Here is a 24,372-nt window from a genome sequence, read left to right as displayed (position 1 = left end):
AAGTGCCAAATGCCAACCAGAGAGACGAGGGCGTGGACTTTTTCAGGAGCCCGGCCGGAGACTGGAGAGTGTTGTTTTTTCTTTTTTAAAAAGAATCAAATAATATTATTTATTACAAGGAAAATTGCAAAAGTAGGTGTCAAGACGGAAAAATAATAAAAACCAGTAGCCAATCGGCTACTGGAACTAGACTAGAAGGCTGACCAGCGGATTTATCCAGGGTGCCATCCTACAACTACAAGTATGTCAGCGGATGCCGTCCTAATTTCTTTTGTTATAATAATCCAAGATGAATGGCCTATAAAGCTCTGAAAAATCTTATGATTTCTCAGCTAAATGCTAAAAATCAAACATGGGTCCATTTTATTTGTATCTGATACAACAGCTGCCACGATCCATCGTTGCTAGACTAGTTAAAACCCTAAAAATTATTTCTGCCACTATCTGTTCAGACGAATAGTCCGTCAGACGTGCCGTACTTAGCTAAACAACAAAGTCCATTCAGACGATCATTCGACATATCCAACAGTCTGTTCGAACATGATCATATATGATTTTGAGCTTGCGGATGTTACTTGATCTTCGTCGGCCTATTGGCCCCTTGGATGTGCGCTCTGATCGAGGGCGCCCAACCCTAATATGGTTGGTGGGCTCTTGTTGTACAACACTATAAAGAGAGGTGGAAAGACATGGCTCTAACTACGAGGTTGACCGGAACCGTCGTGACCCACCAACAGAAAACCAAATCCGATCTAAAGTGAGTGTTGCTAGCGACGGGAAGCCCCCACCGACTCCGCCATCGCCTCTGCAGTGCCATCACCGGGACGTTGTACCTTGCGTCGCCGTAGGGACTGCGACTGCACTTCATCTCCGGTCTATGCGGGCGCACTAGCTACTAAGGTACACCAACAGATGTTTGTTCTTTACCCGCTAGATCTACACCTACAGTTTAGAAATTTCTAACAATGGTACCAGAGCCAAGGTTGTCAGTGTGTAGATCTAGTATGGGGTAGAGCATTGAAAAGAAATCGAAGAAAGAACAAGGGCTCGATCCGTTTCGGATTGAAACCCTAACCATAACCGGATAAAAGAAAACAGAAAGAGACCGCGAGGGTGGCGGGCGTCACTGACTGCCGATCACCACCGCCACCGCACGGGGAAAGGTGCCGCACCGCCGACTTCGCCGACGCGCGACAAGAAAAGAACAGACCTCCTTTCAGATCTGAGCAGACAGAAGAGGTTCCCTAACCCTAACCCTAACTGGGTGAAGGAAAGAACAAAAGAAGAGGGATTCGGCCGAACAAAGGAAGAGGGATTCGGCCTAGAAGAGAAACAAAGCCGAACCCTAACCCACAAAGCACTCACTGGAGAAGAAGAACAGTGACTCTAGTGAGTCAAACTCTAACCCTAACCCCAACCCCAAATCAGTTCAACTCCAAAAGGAAAAGAAAGAAGATCCAAAAGAGAAGAAGGGGAAGAGGGGAAGGGGCTTATCTCGCTGATCTCGAATCAAAACCGAGAGAAAAACCGAATTGGGTTCAACCGAACCCTAACCATAACTCGCGACGAGGAAGGGGAAGAGAGCGATTCGGTACAAATAGAAAAGAAAAGAAATCTAATGAAAGAGATGAACCGAATCGAACGAATCGAATCGGGAAAAGAAACCCTAACCCTAGATCCCCAAATCGGTTGAATCCAAGAAGAACAAACAAGACCCAAATCACAAGGGGAAGAAGGGGAAGGGAGGCCTGCCATGACCGCTGCTGACACCGCCGTAGTGCGGCTCGCCGGCGCGCGGGGAGAAGAAGGCCGAGCCGAGGGCGCTGCTCGTCGGGCTCGGCCAAGCGGGCGCCGTGGCCAGGCCGCTCGACCGTGGTGCGCTCACCCGCTGGGGAGCGCGCACGTCGGCGAGGGGGCCGGTGACAGCGCCATGGCTGCCCACTCCACCGCTTCGCTCGCTCGGTGCGCTGCGCGGCGCGAGAGAGAAGGAGAGGGCAGAAGAGAGCAAATGAACTAGGGTTATGGTGGAGTCGGCGCCGAGCTGGTTTTGTTCGCCCGAGAACCATGCACAGTCGTCGAATCTGATCCAACGGCGTCCAGAGAACATGGTCAGAATCAGGCCCAGGCGGGCGCGAGCGGGAGGCCGCTTTGCCGGCCTAGGCCTAGGTTGCGCCCTGGGTGCGGGCAGCGCGCGTGCGTGGGCTGCTGTGGCAGGCTGGGCCACACACTATTGCTGATCGGCCGATTACTATTCCTACAGGCCGGGCCAAAATGAATAGAAGAGCAATTTTTTTGTTTTATTTAATTTCAGAAGCTGATTTGAATGAATTTTGATGAATTTTAAAGGTTTAAAATTTCTAGTAAAATTACACCAACGTGTTATTTTTTCTAGAAAGTAGATATGAACAAGAAAAGCTTCTAAAAAATAGATAATGAATTTTTTCATGTTTCCGCTGCTAAAGAAATAGTTGATTCTCCAGTTATTTTGAACCAACGTGATATTTAATTAGAGAAAAAGAGATTTTGATATGATTATGATGTTGTTATTTTCTGACCAACGTTGTTAATAATAATATCGTAATTTTAATGATTTTATGCATTAATTCTATTTCTGCCCAACGGTGATGTAGAATTAGTGTATAAGAACAATTGTAAATTTTAATGATTTTATGCATTAATTCTATTTCTGTCCAACGGTGATGTAGAATTAGTGTATAAGAACAGTTGTAAATTTTAATGATTTTATGCATTAATTCTATTTCTGCCCAACGGTGATGTAGAATTAGTGTATAAGAACAGTTGTAAATTTTAATGATTTTATGCATTAATTCTTTTTCTGCCCAACGGTGATGTAGAATTAGTGTATAAGAACAGTCGTGAATTTTAATGATTTATGCATTAATTCTATTTCTGCCCAACGGTGATGTAGAATTAGTGTATAAGAACAGTTGTATGTTTTAATTTTGACCAACATTGGAATCAAGGCATGCAATTGTTGTTATTTTTTATGTTAAGAAAAAGATTGATCTGACCTTCATCTTGGCTGAGGTGGACTGAGTAGTCACCTCACCGTGTTCCATTGAGCATGTGGCACCGGTGAGGGAGACAAACGAGACTGATGCCGCTTGGGCAACTAAAGAGAGGGATTTTAAATCCCAAAAGATGCCATATGACCTTGAGCATAGGAAGTGGGTCACTGCCAACAAAAAATGTTTGGCTGTGATAAAGAACATCATTAAGCCTACAATTGTGGGTTCAATCCCAGAGTGTGACACGGTCACCGAGTACCTCGATAGAATAAAGAGTCATTTCACTGGCTCTTCAAAGATATATACTAACCAGCTGATAAAGCAGCTGGTGACAGAGAGTTACTCTGGAAATGGTGGCATAAGAGAGCTCACGATGTGTCGTCGAAATTATGGCACTATCGTTTATGCCATATTTTGAAGGAGAGAATAGAAAGACTAGTTAATAATAATAATATACTCTCCATTAGAGCTCTTAGATTTAGAACAATACAGAGAATGCATAAAAGGAAAGTATGTAAAGAAAATTAAGAAAGATACCAAATAAAACGCATGAATTTTACAGATTATTCACACAGACATCTGTGGTCTATTTTCCTGTAAAGAGTGTGGATGGTTATGATTAGTTCATAACATTCACAGATGATTACTCCCATTATGGCTATATTTATCCAATCAAAAAAAGAACAGAAACATTAGATAAATTTAAGATATTTAAGGCAGAAGTTGAAAACCAACTTAATTTAAAGATTAAGATAGTCAGGTCTGACCGTAGGGGGAGTACTACGGTCGGCATACCCCATATGGCTAAATTCCTGGACCTTTTGCAAGGTTCTTACAGGAGAATGACATAGTAGCCTAGTATTCTACACCGAGCGAACGTCAGCAGAATGGAGTAGCTGAAAGACGCAATCGTACCCTGATGGATATGGTGCACAGTACGATAAGTTACTCCACCTTACCGTTGAGCATGTGGATGGATGCGCTAAAAATCGACATTCATATTCTCAATAGAGTACCAAGTAAGTCGATGCCCAAAACACCATATGAGTTATGGACAGGAAGAGTACCCTCACTAAACCACTTATATATGTGGGGGAGTCCTGCTGAGGCTAAAGTATTTAACCCAAATATTAGGAAGCCAGATCCTAAAATAGTAAGTTACCATTTCATTGGCTACCTAGAAAAGTCAAAAGGTTTTTATTTCTACTGTCCAGACAGACATACAAAGTTTGTAAAAACGAGACACGCTGTCTTCCTAGAGGATGAAATGATGAGGGGGAGCATGGTAGCTCGAGAAATTAACCTTGAAGAGAAGCAGGTGTATGCGCCCGCTCCAAAAATTTATGAGCCAATTTTCTCACTACCTGCTATCGCTGCACCAACAGTGCAAGATACTGTGGTGCCAGCACCTGTTGTTATTCCGCCTGTGGCAACAATGAATGACGATAAAGAACCTGTTCTTCAGGATCCTATAGAACCTATTGCCACATATGAGGGGGAGCAACAACAGCCTCAAACAGAAGATGTGCCAAATGTGGAGGTCCCTAGAAGGTCTTAAAGAGTTAGAAAATCAGCTATTTCTACTGACTATGAAGTATACAACCCTGAGGAATTTCAAATGAAGGATGATCCCACCTCATTTGAAGAAGCCAAGAGAAGTGATCATTCATCAAAGTGGCTTGAGGCCATGGAACATGAAATGAAATCTATGAATGCCAATAAAATTTGGGACTTGGAAATAATTCCTAAAGGAGCCAAAACAGTAAGCTATAAATGGGTCTACAAAACAAAACTTGACTCTCAAGAGAATATAGAGAGATATAAAGCGTGACTTGTTGTAAAAGGCTTTACGCAAAGAAAAGGAATTGATTACAATGAGACCTTGTCTCCAGTCTCATGTAAGAATTCCTTCAGAATCATAATGGCATTAGTGGCTCATTACGATTTAGAATTATATCAGATAGATGTAAAGACGACATTTCTCAACGGGGACTTGGAGGAAAATGTTTACATGGCACAACCGAAAGGTTTTATCATGGAAGAAAAAGAACGAATAGGATGCCGCCTAAAGAAATTCATTTATGGATTAAAACGAGCTTCAAGACAGTGGTACTTGAAGTTTGATAAGACAATAAGGAATTTTTGGATTTAAAGAGAATATTGAGGACAATTGTGTCTCTGCAAAGTTTAAGAATAGGAAGTTTATCTTCCTTGTCCTATATGTGGAGGATATCTTACTTGCTAGTAGTGATGTCAGTCTACTACTGGAGACAAAGAAGTTTTGTTCTCAAAATTTGATATGAAAGATCTTGTTGAAGCCTCATTAGTTCTAGGGATCGAGATTCACCGAGATAGAAGTAAAGGGGTATTTGAACTGTCACAAAAGGCATACATAGAAAGAATCTTAAAGAAATTCAGTATGCACAAATGTAGTCCCTCACCTACTCCTATAGTCAAGGGCGATAGATATGGGGATTTACAATACCCCAGGAACCAGTATGAGGTCGATCAAATTGAAAATGGTTCCATATGCTTCAGTTGTCGGAAGCTTGCAATATGCTCAAGTATGTACGCGCCCTGACTTGGTATTTGTTACCGGGTTACTTGGCAGATTCCAGAGCAATCCTAGAACAGAACACTGAAAATTAGTAAAGAAAGTCTTGCGTTATTTGCAACGAACGAAAAGCCTCATGCTGACATATAGAAGATCTGATTCACTCCATATAGTGGGATATTTAGATTCTGATTATGCGGGAGATGATAGAAAATTCATGTCTAGATATGTATTCACTCTCGTAGGGGAGCTATTTCATAGAAAAGCTCAAAGCAAACCGTCACTACATCATCCACAATGTATGCCAAGTTTGTAGCGTGTTATGAGGCAACGGGGCAGGTGAACTGACTAAAGAATTTCATACCCGGTTTGAAGGTGGTTGACATCTATAGACCACTTAAGTTATACTACGATAATAATCCGACAGTACAGTATGCTCACAACAATAAGTCAAGTGGTGCTGCCAAACACATTGACATAAAGTATTATGTTGTGAAAGATAAAGTCCGGGATCATGTCATAAATCTTGAGCATATAAGTACCGAAAAGATGCTCGCGGATCCGCTTACAAAAGGCTTACCACCCAACGTGTTCAGAGAACATGTAGCTAGCATGGGTTTAAGGGAAAGCCTATAATTTCTGGACAAAAGAAGGCCCAAAGTTAAGTATCTATTTCAGAACAGAGTGGTGTGTTGTAGCTGTTAAATCTATCGGCAATTGACCGTGACGATGAAACATGCTCTATGCGCTAATCTGTAACGGAATGAATAAAAGTAAATGATATGAAATTAAAAGATGGTAGTGAGATCAAAGGGAATAATGTTAGTTGATCTCCACCATGGGCCCTTGGATCTGCGCACTGATCGGGGGCGTCCAACCCTAATATGGTTAGTGGGCCCCTGTCGCACAGCACTATAAAGAGAGGTGGGAAGGCAGGGCTCTAACTACGAGATTGACCGGAGTCGTCGCGACCAACAGAAAACCTAATCCGATCTAAAGTGAGTGCTGCCAGCGACGGGAAGCCCCCACCGACTCTGCCGTCGCCTCTGTAGTGCCATCACCGGGACGTTGTACCTTGCGTCGCCGTAGGGACTGCGACTGCACTTCATCTTCGGTCGCTGTGGGCGCACTAGCTACTAAGGTACACCAACAGATGTTTATTCTTTACCCGCTAGATCTACACCTAGAGTTTAGAAATTTCTAACAGCAGCCACACCTAGTCTGTGGTTTGCAGAATACTTGAGCATCGGTGAGGTCAATAGTGACGTTGAAATACGTCTTCTTCATAATATATACATGTACGCACATCGAAAAAGTTACTCATCTTGGTACGCTAATGCGTTGCATATTCTCTAGACTCAACACAAATATCCCTAGAGTCCCTTTTTAAGGGCCACTGTAAGGTATTCATGCTCGTCAAACTTTCTTATGTCTCTAAATAAATTTATTATAAAAAATAGATTCAACGATCTATCTAACGATAATAATTGTATACCATAAACATTAATATTTTATTATATATATTTGGTCAAAATTGAGCATGTTTGAATTCTCATGAAAGTGAGAACGACCGTTGCACGAAAGGGACAGAGGGAGCACGTCAAACAAAACTACATCACCTCGTGCGCGATAATATCTACGCGGAACAACTAATGTCATGAGGATGATATGTCATTTCGAAACAGTTGAGGTGGTGTGCCATATCTTTACTGTGCAGTAGATGATCCACGTAACAACTGTCCTTACAAATTTCTTAGCACTACTTTGACATCCAACGGTCTAACATCACATGCATTAAAACAGAAGATTGATTGCCTGGATACAATGGTACCAGGCTCATCATACGTGTGTTTAAAAAAAATACTAGCATGCTGAAAAGCGGATTTTTTTTCCTGCCTAGCATACCTGTGTGTGATCTAGCGATGAGATATTTCCTTTTCAATCTAAGAGAAAGCAACTTCCCAGTTGGCTCAAGTGCTCGGCTTTGCCACGACCGTTAATAAGGGGTCGGGGCAGACTACTCAACCGAAATGTTTCCTGACTTTTCAGCGAAGCGAACGGGACCATAAACATTTTCTCGGTAGCCCGAGCCAAGCGCAAATTTCAATTTTTGTAATGCGCATTAATGCACGGGCATATGATCCTTTCCTAACAAATACAATGTTGGAAAGAGAGAAAAAATGAATGTATAACAAAATACAAATACAATGTTGGAAAGAGAAAAAAAATCAATGTATAACAAAATACTAATAAAAATCTTATACAAAAAGGAATTGGCAGGAAGGGGTCATCGTCAACTTCCGAGAGAGCTCTTGCATTTACTGTTACGGGGCTCGTTAGGGCAATTTCTTGCCTCAACTTTCGGTTGACATCATACAGCGTCCTGCCAACACTGGTCTGCCCAACAGGGGCTTATGAATCCAAGCCCTCAAACTTACCGTCTAGTGTCTAGACGTGTGAAAATAGAGCTCATCATCAAGAAATCGGTACGGCCCAAACCTGTCAACTCCTGCCCCCCAGAGCTGGGGTTACAAGCCTGCGCTACCAGGCCTGGCCAGAAGAGAGTTACGCGTCCCTTTTTATGCTAGTTTACTGTTGCTAAATACTTCTTCCGGTACAATCTTTTTTTTCTTTACTTGTGTGACTTGTGGAAATTCCTAAGTTGTGAGCGCGTGTTCCTTACCGGACTCATTTGTTGCATGGATCAAAACAGGCCTCAGATGGGCTACAAGTGGATCGATGGGCTGCACAGACGGACAGGATACCGCACGTGTCATGTAATGTTACATGTACCCTAAAAAAAAGCATGTGTGTGTATACAAAATTACAAAGTGAGTACGTATACGTACACTGCCACCGTGCCATTCTACAAACTTTTCTTTTTCCTGAAACACAGATTACAAGCGCTCGACAAAGTCTCAATGACGTGCACCACTAGTAGAGAAATCTTTTCTTATATAGGACTCACATTTTTGAGAGAGACGGACGATATAAGAAATTATATCTATAACTAGAGTAAAATACAAAAGTGGTTCATGAAATTGTCACGGTAGTAACAGACCCAACACTTTGATGAAATCCCGTGCGAATCTCAGTGCGCCGAGTAGGTTTGCATGTTCAGCAAAGCGAGCTACGATAGAGACGATCCAAACATGCATCGACAACGGAGCCCGAATAGACACCCACTAGACCGTTGCGCCTACCATTCATGTCATGGTTTGCTATTTATAGGTCTACGACTAAAAAGCAGCAAAGGTTTTCGTGCACCCGGCTATTTTCACCGTGTGCCTGCGATCCATGACTCGCCAGGGAAACAACCGTGTGCCTGCGAACTGCAAATCGCCCGACAAAACACCGCGCAGTCCATTCTTTCCAAAACAACCCGGCGCCCAGAACGTTTATGAGAAAACCATGTCTAGTCAAAAAAAAAGAAACAAACAACCAGGGAAACACACCCCGCAATGCGTTCCGAAAAATAAGCCGGTGCCCAGAATACACGTCTCGCAGAAAAAGGAAGCAAACAATCAGCGCTGGTCTCATGCGGTCGCTATTAGCCCAGCACGCATGGAAATAAAACTGTTGTCGCCGTGACCACTCGACTTAGACGTCGACATCGATCTCCTCCAAGCCGCTGCCGCCGCGAAGTCTGGTGCCATCACCGTGGCACCGCGACGTCAGCTGCGATCTGCTACCCCAATCCCCCGACGCACCGTGGCCACTTGACATCAACAGATCGCCCCGTGGCCACTTGACGTCTGCAGCGATCTGCTACTCCAAGCCGCCGATGCCTGTCCGTCGCCGTGGCCACCTGACATCGACGGTAATATGCTTCTCCTTACCTCGCCGCCTCCCTCGCGATCTGCTTCCCGATGACACGACACATGTCTGGTGCCATCACCGTGGTCACCTAACATCAACGGTAATCTGCTTCTCTTTCCCTCCGCCTCCCTCTCGATCTGCTTCCTGGTCACACGACGCCTGTCTGTTGCCACCGCCGTGGCCACCTGACATCGACAGCAATCTGCTTCTCCTGCACTCGCCGTCTCCCTCACGATCTGCTCCTTGGTCAAACTGTACACAGGGCACGACAAGTCACGGGTAAGTGATGCTCGAAAAATTACTCTAATCGTGTCTATTATAGTCTATAGTGATTGTAGTTCTAATACACGATTTAACCTTTATATGAACTAATAATAGAACCATGCATTTGGCTCCGAGAATAGAAAACTGTGTTAATCATGATTTACTTTGGAAAGAATATGGGTTTTATTTTAGAAAAAAACTAAGTACCATACTCCTGTTGAAGACCCATTTGACGTCAGCAGCGATCTGCTACCCCAAGCTGCTGACGCCAAGTCTGGTGTCGGGGACCTAATACCGAGATACCCAATGAGGTGGAACTAATAACCATCGAACGCTGACACTTCCGGTCAGCACTACCGCGCTTCTCGCCCGAACGATGGAAGATTGGTTCCGCCTCGCCCGACCACCGAGGGCTAGACCCCGCCTCTCCCGAGGGCTAAGGGCTAGCTCCGCCTCGTCCGACGTCTGAGAGCGGGCTCCGCCTCGCCCGACCCCTGATGGCTAGGCTCCGCCTCGCCCGATGGCTTAGGACGGGCTCTGCCTCGCTCGACGTCCGAGGGCTAGACTCCGTCTTGCTCGACCCCCGAGGGCTAGGCTTCACCTCGCCCGATGGCTGAAGATGGGCTCCACCTCGCCCGACGCTCGAGGGCGGGCTCGACCTCGCCCGATGACCGAGGGCTAGCTCCGCCTCGCCCAACGACTACACCCTGATCCTTCGTAAAGACGAGCACAAGGTACGACAGGACATTCGAGTCAACCGTAGTATCGAGGACCATGCCCTGTGTGCCTGTAGGAAGGTACCGTCAGGATACAATGGGACGGGCGCTTTAAGCCCTTTCTGACATAACAATGCATGAATAGTGTTGTAGGCACTGATTTTTGTCCCACAGTGTAGTAGGCGTCGCCTTCAGCCCTCGGGCGCGGATGCTAACATAGGCATACGACAACCGCTACAATCCAATGAAGAACTGGCATCATCTACAGTGATAGGTGTATAGTCATTTCCCCATCTACCCTCGCAGAGTCATGACTCGATGCCCTGACACTCCGCAGCGTCTGCCGGGGAGGACGGGATGTAACCACTCGCCGAAGCAGGGCCAGGGCATGGCCCTGTTAGGGTCAGCAGACGCGCTATCCCTACCATAATCTGCCATGATAGTGGAACAGGCTCAGGGGAAAAGGAAAGCTTGGCACCTCCAAGGGGCGACGACTACCGTAGGTTTTTTCCTCTTTCTCCTGACTGTAAACTCCCGACTCCCCCTTGGTCTATAAAAGGGAGGGCAGGACACCCCATGAAGAGGGAGATCAGATCAACAGACATAGCACATCACGCATACGGCCAAGCAGCGACCAAGCTCTTAGCGCCCTTTCGACCATTCCATCAGAGACTTGGGAGCTTTCCCTCTCTCGACCGTTTGTACCCCTTAGTACGAACCTTTTTCGGTACTGATAACACGAGCAGCAGCAGACTGAACATAGGGACATTCAGCTCGAACCAGTATAAACCTTGTGTCCTTTAGTGCACCATCCGAGCCTAACATGCAATAATTATAAATTTACTAGTTAGTGTTTGTTTGAAACACCGACAGTTGGCGCGCTAGGTAGGGGCCTTTGTGCATTCCAAATCAGGCCTCGGATGGCTAACCACACAATCAGCTGGGTCCTAGGCGCACACATGCATTTTGGTGACCTAGACTTCATCGTCACGATGGGAGGAGAGTTGGCATTGGCCCATCTCGCCATCCAGTCTCTCCCCTCCATCGGCTCTGTCTACAGAAGGCTTGAGCGCCAGCCCGACATCTCCCTTGGACCCTAGTCGTCCAGGGATGACCCGCGCCGCCTCACCCTCTCTCCGAAACACTCTGCATGGAGTGCCTCGACGGTGTTTCTATTTGGTCTCCGCAACGCCACGGCGACCGTCAGCCACCTTGTGGTACAACACACAACCCTGTCCCCCCGCAAACAATGAGTTCGTGGGGATGATCAAAAGCGTCACAAAATCCCTCCATGGCCTCCTCATGGAAGGTCCGGGGTTGGACGCTGGCTCTGACTCTGGCAGGGGAGCCATCACCCCTCCCAGGAATGTTTCATGGCAAAAACCTCCGAGGCACATGTCGAAAGCGTCTCCACGGAGGAGACAACCCCGGTAGGCAACCTCGGTGGCGCAATCGAGAGGGGGGCAGCGGCCCCACCTCATGTAGGGGTGGAGCAGCTGAGAGCCCGGAAGTAGAAAATAGACGAAGCCAGACAACAGCTTGTTCAGGAGTACGTGGAGGTCGATGAGGAGATCAAACGTCGCAGAGATGGTGGGCACACATGAGCTGTGGCCTGTGACGTAAACCAAAGGATCATCACCGATGATGAGACCTGTCGGGGATCTAATACTGGGGTACCTAATGAGGTGGAACTAATGACCATCGAATGTTGACACTTCCGATCAGATGGGAATGCTACTGTGTTTCTTGTTCGAATGACGAAAGACTGGTTCCGCTTCGCTTGACCCCCGAGGGCTAGGCTCCGCCTCACCCGACGACTAAGGGCTGGCTCTGCCTCGCTCAACCCTTGAGGGATAGGCTTCGCCTCGCTCAACCCCCGATGGCTAGGCTCCGCCTCGCCCGACGTCTGAGGGCCAGCTCCGCCTCGCCCGACGGCCGAGGGTAGACTCCACCTCGCCCGACGAGTACACCCTGCACCTTCATAATGATGTGCACTAGGTACAACATGACATTCAAGTCAAACGCAGCACCAAGGACCATGCCCTGCATCGTGGTAGGAAAGTACCGCCAGGGTACGACGGGATGGGCGCTTTAGACCATTCCGGGCATGGCAGAGTCCGAATAGTGTTGTAGACGTGCCTTCAGCCCTCGGACATAGAACCTGACATAGAAATACGACAACCACTATGGTCCAAGAAGAGACTCGCACCCTCTACAGTGATGAACGTACAGTCACCGCGCCGTCCGCTCCCCATAGGGCTACAGGTCAACACCCTTGTCCGACACGCCGCCCGGAAGGGGCAGGACGGGACGTGACCACTTGCTGATCTGGTAAGGGCATGGCATCATCAGCACACAAGCATCCGGTGAATGTGCCAATCCCTGACACCATCTGGCCAGGTCAGCGAGGCTGGTTCAGCGGAAAAGGAGGGCCCAACACCTTTGGAGGGGCTTCTTGGCCTCTGGTTTTTTCTCTTTTCTCCCATCTATAACCCCTGCTCCCCCCTTGGCCTATAAAAGGGAGGGTAGGCCCCCCACTAACGGGATCCACTCTTGACAGATAAGTTCAACACACACGACACTTCACAGACAGCTGAGCAGCGACCAACCTCTCGGCGACCCTTTCGACCATTCCATCAGAGACTTAGGACCTGTCCCTCTCTCGACCGTTTGTACCCCCTACTATGAACCATTTTTGGTACTAATAACTCGAGTAGCAGCAGACTGGATGTAGGGACGTTCAGCTCGAACCAGTATAAACCTCGTGTCCTTTAGTGCACCATCTAGGCCTAATGCACATCAATTATAAATTTACTAGCCAGTGTTTGTTCAAAACACCAACAGTTGGCGCGCCAGGTAGGGGCCTTTGCGTGTTCCAAATCAGGCCTCAGATGGCTAACCACGCAATCAGCTAGGCCCCGGGTGCACACGTGCGTTTTGATGACCTCGACTTCATCATCACGGTGGGAGGAGAGTTGGCGTTGGCCCGCCTCACCATCCAATCTCTCCCCTCCATCAGCTCCGGCTACCTAAGGCTTGAGGGCTAGCCCAGCGTCTCCCTAGACCCTAGCCATCCAGGGAGGCCCCGCGTTGCCTCACCCTCTCTCCAGAACACTCCACACGGAGTGCCTCGATGGCGTTTCCATTCGGTCTTCGCAACGCTACGGTGACCGTAAGCCACCTTGTGGCCCAGCACGCGATCCCATTCCATGCAAACAATGAGTTCATGGGGATGATCGAAAGCGTCATAGAATCCCTCCACGGCCTCCTCACGGAAGGTCTGAGGTCAGACTTTGGCTCTAACTCCAGTAAGGGGAGCCATCATCGCTCCCGGGAATGCTTCATTGCGGAAACCTCTGAGGGACACATTGAAAACTCCTCCGAGAAGGAGGTCACCCCGGCGGGCAACCTCGGTGATGGAACTGAAGGAAGAATGGCGGCCCCGTCCCATGTAGGGGTGGAGCAGCTAAAAGCCCAAAATGGGAGATCAATGAGGCCGGACAATAGCTTGTTTGGGAATACACGTTGGTGGATCAGGAGATCGAACGCCGCGGAGACGGTGGGCACGCACGCGCCGTAGCCCGCGACGTGAACCAAAGGATCATCGCCGACGATGAAACCCTTCCTTGCTTCGCTCAGGCGAGCCAGAACATCGCCGCCGCCATGACCTTGCTCCATGGCCTTCTAGAGGCCGCAATGCTCGAGGATCGCCGAGCCCACCGTGAAATCCGCATGCTGCTCAAGCGTGTGGCAGCACAGCAGGCGGAAAGCTCGTTGTCTCAACGATGTGAGCTCAACACCAGCCAGCGTACACCCTCAGTACATCCCACCAGGGATGTCTCAGCCCACCAAGCACCACAAGGTGGCGGGCAGCGCATTGCGACCTAGATACATCAGTGTCTTGGCCACGACCACGACGCACGCAGCACCATTGACGCCCGTAGGCGCACCTACGGTGACCCAAGGGAAGGAGCCCACCGTGGCTATCATCCTCGATGTGGTGGACACTACGACAACGACTAGGATCGGAGCCCGAGCCCTAGCCTGCTAGGCCCTTAGGCGTTCGGCCGGCACATCCTCAATGATGCGTTCCCACCAAGGTATCGACCACCTACCAACATCCTTAAGTACTCTGAGGAGACAAACCCTAGGCTTTGGCTTGAAGACTATCGGCTTGCCTATCAAGCCGGTGGTGCAGATAATGATGACTTCATTATCCGCAACCTTCCACTATTCCTCACCGATTCAGCATGAGCATGGTTGGAGCACCTTCTATCCGACGCCATCCAAGGTTGGGCAGACCTAAGGGAGATCTTTGTGGGGAACTTCTAGGGCACGTACAAGCGTCCTAGGAACCCCTAGGACCTCAAGAATTGTCGCTAGAAGGCCAGCGAAACCCTCTGTGGGTACATCCGGCGCTTCTCCCGATAGTGCAACGAGCTCCCTAACATCGCTGATGCCGACATGATAGGAGCCTTCCTATCTAGGCCAACCTACAAGTCTTTGGTTCACAAGCTGGGATGCAAGGGCTCGTAGACCACCAAGGAGCTCTTGGACATTGCCACCAGCCATGCCTCAGGAGAAGAGGCAGTCGGAGCAATCTTTGACTGTTCCAACAGCAAGGTGAGGTGGGACGAGGGCGCCAGCGAAGGCGCCTCCAACCGTTCCGCCAAAAGAAAATATAAGAAGCAATGGCGTGACGACTCGCTCGTGGCCACTGCCGACCACAAGGGTGGTCAGAAGCCTATGGAGGGCACTCCGAATCACTTCAAAAAAAATGCTCCAAGGGTTGTGCCCGAACCACGCCTTTCCCGTAAAACACCTGCTCAAGGACTACGGCCTTATACGGAAGTTCCTGGCCAGAAGCACCAACAAAGGGGAGCAGGGGAAGGAACCTGCCCCCACTACCGACGATGTCAAGGAGAAGGACAATGGCTTTCTGATGCCGAACGGCTGCCTTATGATATTCGGAGGGTCAACGGCCTATGACTCCAAACGCCGTCATAAGGTCGCGCGCTGCGTGGTCTACACGGCCCAACCGGCCACACCTCCCTTCCTCCGGTGGTCGGAGTCCACCATAACCTTCGACCGAACCGACCATCCGGATACCGTCCCACACCCAAGAAGGTATCTGCTTGTCGTCAACCCAATCGTCAGCCCAAAGCGGCTCACCAAAATACTGATGGACAGAGGCAGCGGCCACAACATCATGTACGCCAAGACGCTCGATGAGATGTGCATCGACTGAATGAACCTCCACCCAACCCGAGCACCCTTTCACGGCATTATGTCTAGGAAACAGGCCATGCCACTGGGACAGATCGATCTGCCCATCACCTTCAGGGATCAGTTCAATTATAGGACCGAGACCCTCACCTTCGAGGTGGTTGGGTTCCCCAGAACCTTCCATGCCATCTTGGGACGACCATGCTATGCGAAGTTCATGGCTGTCCCCAACTACACATACCTCAAGCCAAAGATGCTGGGCCCCCATGGGGTCATCATCGTCGACACCTCCTTCCAGCGGGCCTACGAGTGCGAGGTCAAGTGCTGCGGCCATGCCACAGCAATCGTCGCCTCTAGGGAGCTTGCTGCCCTCAAGGAGGAGGTCACCGAAGAAGCGCCCGACGCGAAGAAATCAACCAGGTCGTTTGAATTGGCAGAGGGCTCTAAGGAGGTCCTCATAGACCCCAGCATCTCTGAGGGTAAAATGGTACGCATTGGTACCGCGCTCTCCTCCGAATAGGAAAGCACGCTCGTCGACTTCCTCTGTGACAATAAAGACATCTTTGCGTGGAAATCCTCAGATATACTAGGCATCCCGAGGGAGGTCGCCGAGCATACCTTGAAAATCCACCTAGGCTCCAAGCTAGTGAAGCAACGCCTACGCCGCTTCAACGAGGAAAAGTGCAGGGCCATCGGTGAAGAGATAGCAAAACCGTTGGCCGCCAGATTCATCAGGGAAGTACACCACCTAGAGTGGTTAGTAAATCCCATTCTTGTACAAAAGAAGAGCGGGAAGTGGAGGATGTGTGTCGACTACACGGGTCTCAACAAGCCATGCCCAAAGGACCCATTTCTTTTGCCACGCATAGACCAAATAGTTGATTCTACCTCAGGGTGCGAAACCCTCTGCTTCCTTGACGCGTACTCCATCTACCACCAAATCATGATGAGAGAGTCTGACTAGCTCGCGATGTCTTTTATCACCCCCTTTGAATCATTCTGCTACATCTCAATGCCGTTCAGTTTGAAGAACGCTGGGGCTACTTACCAGCGCTGTATGCTCAACTGCTTTGGGGACCTCATCGGGCAGACCGTTGAGGCCTATGTCGACGACATCATAGTTAAGTCCAAATGGGTTGGCCAACTTGTCACCAATCTTGAGCAAACCTTTGCGAAACTCTAGGCAAATGGCATCAAACTCAATCCCAAGAAGTGTGTTTTCGGGGTCCCAAGGGGCATGCTGCTCGGCTTCATCATCTTCTAGTGTGGCATCGAAGCCAACCCAGAGAAAATCTCAGCCATCACGAGGATGGGTCCAATCTAGAACATAAAGGGGGTTCAACGAGTCACAGGTTGCCTTGCCACCGTTAGCTGATTCATCTTGCGCCTCAGCGAACGAGGACTCCGCCTTTATCGACTCCTGAAGAAGGGCAACCGCTTCGAGTGGACAGCCGAGGCCCAGGAGGCCCTTGACATGGTCAAACTACTTCTAACAAAGCCCCCGGTCCTAGTTCCTCCAAGCGATGAGAATCCCTCCTGCTATACATAGCGGCCACGACACAAGTGGTTAGCGCCACCCTAGTAGTAGAGCAGGGAGAAGAGGGACACACCCTCAAGGTGCAGCGCCCTGTGTACTTCATTAGCGAGGTACTATCCGACTCCAAAACCCACTACTCCCAAATCTAGAAGCTCCTGTACGCTGTCCTCATCACCAAGAGGAAGCTACGCCATTACTTCGAGTCACACCCTGTGATAGTCGTAACATCATTCCCCCTCGGTGAGGTCGTCCATAGGCAGGATGCCACGGGAAGAACCACAAAGTGGGCACTCGAGCTGATGGATCAAGGCATCATGTATGCCCCCTGAACAGCGATCAAGTCCCGGGTGTTGGCTGACTTCATCTCAGAATGGACCGAGGTCCAGATGCCAGCAACAGTCATCAATCAAGAGTACTGGACGATGTACTTCGATGGATCGCTGATGAAGAAGGGCACCGACGTGGGGCTAGTCTTCGTATCACCCCTCAGGGTCTGCATGAGGTACATGGTTCGGCTCCATTTCCCCTCATCAAATAATGTGGCCAAATACGAAGCACTCATCAATGGCCTGCACATCGCCATCGAGTTGGGCATCTGATGCCTCGACATTTGGGGTGACTCTCAGCTGGTCGTCAACCAAGTCATGAAGGAGTCAAGCTACCATGATGCCAGGATGGCTGCGTACTGCCAAGAAGTCCGACGGTTGGAGGACAAGTTTGACGGCCTCGAACTTAATCACATCCCGAGGCGCTTCAACGCGACGGCCGACGCATTCGTGAAGGCGGTGTCCGATCGAGAGCCGGTGATAATGGTCGTCTTCACCAGTGACCAACACAAACCCTTAGTGCACTACAAAGGGTCAGAGCGGGCCGACGATGGCCCATCTGATCTAGCCCCGGGGGCTGACCAACCGACGGCTCCGCCCGGTCCCGATGTCATGGAACTTGAAGAGGATCCAACAATAGAGCCCGACCCTCTGGACGACTGGAGAAGGCTCTACCTCGACTACCTCCTCTGCGACACACTGCTGATGGACAAGACGGAAGCTCGACGGCTCGCTCGTCATGCCAAGTCTTTTGTTCTTGTAGAGGGCGAAGTCTACAAATGGAGCCACACCGGGATCCTATAGCTCTACATCCCCAATGAACAGGGAAGACTTCTGCTAAGCAACATCCACGGTGGGGTCTACGGTCACCATGCCGCGCTGAGGACCTTGGATGGAAACGCATTCCGACTGGGCTTCTACTGGCCCACTGCAGTAGCCAACGCCGAGCAAATCGTACGCACCTGTGAAGGGTGTTAGTACTACGCTCAGCAGACTCACCTCCCGGCCCAAGCACTCTAGATGATCCCCATCACGTGGCCCTTCACAGTCTGGGGGCTCGACCTAGTTGAGCCACTCAAAAAGGCACCCGGGGGCATCACTCACCTACTTGTCACCATAGACAAGTTTATGAAATGGATCGAAGCTCGACCGATCTCCACGATCAAATCCGAGCAAGCTGTGCTGTTCTTCCTCGACATCATCCATCGCTTTGGAGTACCAAACTCCATCATCATAGACAATGGCACGTAGTTCATCGATAAGAAATTCATTCGATTCTGTGATGAACAACACATCCAGATCAATTGGGTGGCTGTCGCGCACCCCCAAACGAACGGGCAGGTCGAGCGCGCAAACAGCATGCTCCTATAGGGCCTCAAGCCTAGGATCTTCAACCAGTTGAACACGTTCGGTGCATGCTGGGTCACTGAGCTCTCGGTGGTGCTCTGGAGCCTAAGGACAACTCCTAGCCAGGCCACCGGCTACACACCTTTCTTCATGGTCTACGGTTTTGAGGCCATTCTCCCAATGGACCTCGACTATGGAGCGCCAAGAATTAGAGCATACGATGAACTAGGAGCCGAGGCATCCCACCAAGATGCCATGGACCAACTAGATGAAGCACACAACATCACCCTCCTCCATTCGGCCAAGTACCAGTAGGTGTTGCGACGGTACCACAGCCGACGGGTGTGGGACCGGGCCTTCAACGTCAGGGATCTTGTCCTCCGCCTCGTGCAGAGCAACAAGGACCGCCACAAGCTCTCCCCACCCTAGGAGGGCCCATGCGTCATCGTGGAAGTACTCTGGCCAGGCGCCTACAAGTTGAAAACCATCAACGACGAGGTCTTCACCAACGCCTGGAACATTGAGCAGCTACGTCATTTTTACTCTTAAATAAACACATACTTTTCCTAATCAGTTTTTGTCTTCAGAAATCCTTGATCTTTTGTGACATCCGACCCTTGCAAACTACCAGGGGTTGGACCTCACTCTGGGGCTGATATAAGTGATATGAGTATGTTTATCTTGCGAACACTTCCTGTGTTACCTTTGCAAACATTTTCTAAGTTTTCCATTCTTCTCATAACAAAGTCTTAAGAGCTAGGATTTTGGGAACAAATTCTGAGTACAACTGGTAGGACTGTGGGAAACCCACGCCCCAGTGGCTACGACATCCTTGCTCACCAGCGTGATCAGAATCGATTCGCCCGCACTCCTAGTTTTTGCAACCTGAACCATGGGAAGGGTCGGAAGGCACCAAAACCTCTTTTACAAAAAGAGGAAGCTGAGAAGCTGTTTGTCGTAACAAAAGATGAAAATTTATTCATTTTTTGCACAAATTCACTGCTTACAAAGTGATTTCATTGCAAAAAGGACTAATGTACTCTTAAATTCAAAGGACTGTTCACTCAGGGGGTTCCCCCACAAACTTATTCAATTACAGTTTTTGACCAGCCCTACTATGGGTACTGCTGCGGTCGCCGCACCACGCTCTCCATCGGTGACATCCTACCGCTCTACGGGATCCTCGAAGGCGCTGTCATCTGCAATGTTGAACACCACGCTGACAACTGTGGTGCCTCCGCTAGGGCGTCTAGGGACTATGCCATCGTCATCAACCGCAACCCTAACAATGACGCCTTCGCTGGGGCATCTAGGGACTACGCCATCGTGATCAGCCACAACCCTGACACCAGCGCCTCCACCGGGGCATCCAGGGACTACACCATCGTCATTAGCCGCAACCCTAACAACGACGCCTCCATTGGGGCATCCAGGGACTACACCATCGTCATCAGCCACAACCCCGATAACGGCGTCTGGGCGGGGGTGCCTCCCATCGAAGGAAGGTTGCAACGCACGACGGCAAAGCTGATGACATCTGGCACCCTCCAGTACCCCTCCTCCTTTGGCAGTAGTGGCTCCTCCTCAGCACTGGTGGCCCGCACCATCTCATCTACGTTGGATGACCTCTAGCTCAACATCACGCTCTAGATTCATGAGTGGATTTGTGAGTTCTTCTCTCCCTGGCATTACCCTCTCTTACTTAGGGACCGCTGCATTTGGTGGAAAGGAAGGAGAATAGGTGGTGGCTTAGAGGTTGGCGAGGAAGTGGGACGAGAACTCCCCTCCCCCCTATTTAAAGAAGGGGCTCAGCAGCTGAGGAAAGGCGAAAGGTTGGGATGAAAAACTCTCTGCCTTCCCCAATTCAATGCAAATGCAAAATCAATGCTGATAGAAATCCGAGGGGATGCACCAAAACCGACGGGACGCACTCTAGTTGATGAGACATCATCTGGTCAAACAGGACGTTGCCTAGGCATGGCCCGCCACTAATGCATCCCGGGCACGAGAACCAGGGCTCACTCGCATGCAGGCGACTCTTCGCTTCCCCAGGCAGGATCATGGAACGACCCCATGATGGAACCCATCCAGGGGGAGCCCAACAGGCCTCCTAGGTCAATTGGGTGGCCCAGGCAAAATAATGAACGAACGACCGCTGAAAGATAAGCACCTCTGTTTACTTACTTTGAGTGTTAATTTCTTTACCAAGCCTCCGACCCCAGCAACAGCAGAGGCACGGACATTGCTCGGGGGCTACTGAGGGTGTCTATTTGTTTAGACACCCTCTTCGCTTGACCCCTCCTTATGTTTAAAACCGGAAGCACGGTGTGTGGGTATAAAACTTTGAATACAACTGGACGAACCGCCAGACCCTATGCCTCGATGGCTATGGTGTTTTTTGTTCACCAGCATAATCGAACTCACAGTTCCCCGCACCGCAAGCCTCAGCTCCTGCCTTCCTGAGAAGGGTTCAGAGGGGTCCCCCTGCAGAACCTCCTTCGAGGACAAGCTGCTAGGACGCCTAAATCAATCGAGCGGTTCGGATCACCGCCGAGAGACAAGAACAAAAAATAGTGATGCTTATGTAGGTTACGTCGACCTCATCACAAACATCGGGCCCGAACCCCGCACGGACACGTCTGGTAGGAGATTCCCATCGCTCGTATCACCAAGGTAACGTTACCAACCCCCACTTTCGTTTCAATTAAGTGATACACTAAATCCATACATCCAAACGTTGCATATGCAAATCCCTTCATCTCAACGCTTTGTGTCGTGTCATGAAGCGGCAGCCGCCTCATTCAATATGAGCGGCGACCGACCGAGGTTCGAAGGCTGGCCTGCGAAGGGCTTGAGGCTACCTCACATCAAATAGAGATAGGGGAGAAAAACATAGATGAGCCCCAGTGGCCTTGTCTGACCTCGCTCAGAAGCGGATAGGGACGTCTTGACCTTTCTCATTCGATTCTAACCCCGAGCCAAACCCACAGAATCTCCGTTGAGGAGAGGCTAATGGGCGACCTGAGCCCAACGAATGGCTCAGGCATCTATGGGGAGGTGGGTTAAGAAGTAGTGGAATGCCACATAAGGGCTCTGCCGACCCCGTTAGCGAATGATGGATCCGGATTCCACATGAACATACCCGTTAGCGAGCTCATTGAGCGCGACACTCGAGCCATCGAGGTAAGTATCGTGAACTTAGCCCCTCCGGTTGCAGAAACTAAGGACAGGGTAACGCGCGAAAACATGGCCAACCCCTATCAGACTCTAAGGGGCTCGGGGGCTCCAGCCGCTCGATCCAAGATCGAGAGACCGAGGTTCGAAGGCCAACCCACGAAGGGTCCGAGGCCGCCTCACGTCGAACACGAGCCCGGGGAGAAAACGCAGATGAGCCTCAGCGGCCTTTGCCCAACCCGCATTGAGGCGGATAGGGTCATCTCAACCTTCTTGTTCAATCCAGCCCCTAGCCGAGCCCATAGAAACTCCATTGAGGGGGGATCTATTGGAAGGCAGGGCAAGGAGCAATGGAATGCCACCCGAGAACTTTGCTGACTCTGTCGCAAAGCGACGGGATCAGACTCCACCTGAACATCCCCGTTAGCGAGCTCATGAAGCATGTCACTCGAGCCATCAAGGCAAGTGACGTTGCCTTAACCCCTCTAGTTGCAAAAAACTACTGATGGGGCGATAGTTACAAGACGAACCGACCCTTGACCGAATCCCCACCACACGTGGGGGCTCGGGGAAGGCTGGACCAGCAATAAGACCAAACGCATGGTCACGCAGCGATGCCAAAATCCTAAGTAAGGGGTATGTGCAAATACAAATGTAAGTTCGCTACCCTCGTTTCGGTCTCCAGTAACATCCGACCCCAGCAACCGCAAGGGGTCGGATCTCACTCGGGGGCTGATAAAGGTACGGGTACCTCCTTTCTTTTTTCGAAACAATCATTACATCAGACCTCTTCCTCACATCAAGACTGGTGGCAAGGTTTGGGGGAACAGATTGGTAAGACCACAAAAAAGCCCACACCCATATGGCTACAGTAATTTTGCTCACCAGCACAATCAAAATTTCCCCTAAAAACCTCGAGCCCTACGGTCTTAACAAACGGAAGGGTCGGCCGCATAAATCTTTTTTCATTGCAAAAAAGGGAAGAAGGTAAGATCAAACAAACGAAACAAAAGTGCGAAACAAAGTCATGAATCCGCTTTCATACACAAAAGTGCCGACACTTGTTCACATATTACAGATAAGTGTTTATCAAACTTATTCAACTAACTACTTCCGTAGAGGGAGAACCGTTTCTTTTAGCATATTCGCCAGGTTCCGTGCATGGGTAGTCACCACCTTCTCGATCTCGTCCAGCTCAGGGTCTTCATAGACAGGCATGAAGCCAAGGCTCATTACCTCCAGGTTGATCTCCCAATCATAATGAGAACAGGCAACAGCGAAGGCTTGGGTGATCCCGGCATGAAAGGCATCCTCCTCAAGCTGGCCGACCCGCGCCGTTATGCCAGCGACACGAGTCATAAGGGAACTAGTCCCCTCCTCTTGCACCACCTACAGGTCATCATAGACTGCCATGATGGCAGATCATAGGAGATCATGCTAATCGCTTTTGACCTGAAGAAGCCCCCGCGCCTCGGCGAGTTCCGTGCCCAGCCCGACAGAAATTTCCTCGGCCTCCAGCCTTCGGGCCACCGCGTCTCCAAGATCCGCCAGGAGGGCCCTGGCCTCCCAACGTGCCTCATCGTGCTCTCAAATGACCCGGTTGTGATCCTCGTGGGCCATGCTATGCTCCGAGCAAAGTCTTTCTTCGGTCCGGTGTAGCTTGTGCCGCTCCTCGTGCAACCAGGTGATCACCTCAGCATCTCGGTCCGTCCTCTACTATAGGGCCATGGACCTATCCTTGGCCTTCCGCCTGAGATCTTGCTCCATCTCCAGCTCAGCTAGGACCTCGACAGCCCGCTCACTAGCCGTGGCATCCTTTTGGAGCAGCTCGTCCCGCTCCTTTTGGATCCTGGTGGCTGCCTCCTTGTCTAGCTTCACCCTCACCGATAGGTCCTCAAACATCCCATGGATCTCCTCCACGTCTCGACACGCCTTGGCCTCCCGCTGCTGGGTGGTAGCGAACTACGCGCCCACATCTCCTCGTAGTCAGGCCTCCTTAGTAAGGCGGTCCCATTCCACCTTTTGCTCATGAAGGAATCAAGATTTGTTCCAGCTATGAGCAACGATACACTGAAAGGAAGACCGGTATAAAAAATACGAAAATAGAAAAATGCGTGAAGAATGAGGAAAACGAGGGTGAAGATTAAGCGGATACCTGGCCAGTAGGAATGAAGATTTCACGCAGGACACCCCTAGCCTGGCTCAAGGCATCGATCATAGCCAAGAACCCGATGTCAAGATTCTCCTGCTCTAGGCTCTCGGCAGCATCATGAAGTGAGAAAAGAGTTGACGTTGGGTCCTCAGTGGCCATCCACTGGAGTGGCAGCTCCCCCCGCATAGGGGAGTGGCTGCCCCTCGACAACAGGGCCAGGGGTGACCT

Source organism: Miscanthus floridulus, chromosome 8 (assembly GCF_019320115.1).
Source record: "Miscanthus floridulus cultivar M001 chromosome 8, ASM1932011v1, whole genome shotgun sequence".
Classification (NCBI taxonomy): Eukaryota; Viridiplantae; Streptophyta; class Magnoliopsida; order Poales; family Poaceae; genus Miscanthus; species Miscanthus floridulus.
Note: the sequence above shows the minus strand (reverse complement) of the source record.